Here is a 2,162-nt window from a genome sequence, read left to right as displayed (position 1 = left end):
TTTTATTTTTTTTTTTATTTATTTTTTTTTTTAAATTAGTGAAATGTTTTAATTACAGAACATTTGAAAAGAAGCATAGTCCATTATCTTTTAGCACATATGAATAGCAAAGATACTGTGCTATTGGTAAACTAAGGTAAGTTTGAAAAACAAATCATGTATATGTATCCTAAACATAAATTAATCAATATAAATGACTGAGCTTTTACTATTCTAAATGGGAAACTGAAACCTTTGTTGATAAGAGGATTTTTGAAAATGATGTGCCCTTTTTCGGGAAGTTTTGGGGAGAAGCATACGTTTAACAGTAGAGCTATCTTTGTATGAGAAATGACCCATTGTTTAATATTGAATGTTTGTGATGGTTTGAGAAGCAAACTCTACTAACCATTTAGGAGCACATTATTGGATGATGATAATTATCTTCCTTTACATATTACCTATTTTATATTGATTTTAAAGAAAGCAAATAAATGATATTCAGTGGCAAACTGTGCTTTCTACTTAACTACCTTCCACTATCTACTAACATTTACCTTTTATTGAACACTTATTACTGGCTAGGTGTGTACTGTACTAGAAGCTTTATATACATTTTTTTAATTGCATCTTTACTCCTGGAGTTTTATATGTGGGGAAACTAAAGTGGGCCAGGCGAATGGTCTGACATCTCTAGTGAGTTCACTGGGTGAAGTTTGGGATTAAAGTTAAGGTATCTTGGCTTGTTAAGCACATCTGTCAAATCGTAGGTTTCAGATCTACAATCTAAGGCAACTGTCACAGATGCTTTAATGGGAAGATGATCTCATGTGTTCCAAGACCTGATAACTTTTTTAGCAAGAGCACTACTTTGGTGGCTTATGCTCATTTGGGGAATTGCTCTGATTGTTAAATCCTTATGGTCAACCTGTCAGTCTCCATTTTGTCTTTGCATAACTTTTTTTTGGAAACTACTAAATTCTGAATTGTTTTTGATTGTGTTAGTTGGTTGTTTGGCATTGTTATAAAAAAAAAGAAAAACAGAATAAAATAGTAAAAAACAGTATCACAGTTTTCTTAATCATTTAAAGGCTAAGCAAAACATTGTGCTACCCAAGGGCAGTTTCCAATTTGGGGAGAATGCATAACCTTGAGAATCCATAACCATAGCCTTAAAACTTTAAATGGTTTATTGATTAATGAACTTGTTAAAATCTCTTGCTTAATAATATGCTGGGCCTGGGTGTATATTGTGTATATATGAATCTTTTTTTTTTTTTTCCCCTCTAGTGAAGAGATGCAGCTTCTACCTTTTTTTCCATTAGATTTATTAAAGCTTTACAGTTTCACTATGATTGCTCAGGGACATTTAATGAGCTAGCGTATTATTTCAGGTGTATATTTTATCTAGCTACTTGTTCTTTAAAAACTGAAATGGCATTTTTTTTCAGTAAGGAGAAAGTTACTTAATGAAATTGGTAATGTAGGTTACTGTTTGATTTAGAAATATTTGTGTCCATATTATGTGAGGATACGATTTTAAAAGGAAGTTAGAATTTATTGCTTTAAAAACCCATATGTTGGGTAATTGTATTAAGTATTGCCTACTTTAATATATGTATATACATAAATATTTTAAATGTGAAAATTTTCTTTGTATACTTCTTTGTTTAGAGGCCTAATTTTATACTGTTTGGGGGTGGTGATATACATTTTCCAGGTTCTGTTTTCATAATTTCACTTCAACATAAACCTTTGTCCTTGATTTTTAAATTATTTCTAAGAAGTTTCCTCCTTTATGTCAGTGTACCCTTTTGGTTAAATGTGCTTATTAACATTTTTTAATGCTTAAGCTTCCAGTCAGAAGGGCACCAGAGGCATAGAACCCAGGCAATCCGCGAGGCCTTGGTTTATCCCAATCGTGTGACCTTGGGCCTCATGGGAAGATAAGAGCCATTTTTGCCTCAAAAGGGCTCCTGGATCTTTTTGCTTAATATGTGAAAGTGCTCTGTGAACTGCAACTGATAAAGAGTTGTTAGACTTATTCATTATAATTGAGAATTTCTTAATTTTTCCCTAACTGTTGTAAGGTGTTATTTTGCTCAATGCCAAATATATGGAGGAGATTCAAATTAACTAAGGTCAGCGTTACAAGCATTATTACATAGACCACTGTGAGTTCT

At 32.2% G+C, this 2,162-nt stretch overlaps 1 protein-coding gene across 3 annotated transcripts in view; it reads left to right on the top strand.

Annotated features, from left to right (window-relative positions):
• DPY19L1 (dpy-19 like C-mannosyltransferase 1) overlaps positions 1–2,162 on the top strand; it is a 245,109-nt gene that overhangs the window by 6,495 nt on the left and 236,452 nt on the right. The gene's annotated exons all lie outside the window — the stretch shown is intronic.

This window comes from Balaenoptera physalus (genome assembly GCF_965194825.1).
Source record: "Balaenoptera physalus genome assembly, chromosome: 8".
Lineage (NCBI taxonomy): Eukaryota > Metazoa > Chordata > Mammalia > Artiodactyla > Balaenopteridae > Balaenoptera > Balaenoptera physalus.
This window is presented reverse-complemented; position numbering and strand designations above follow the sequence as displayed.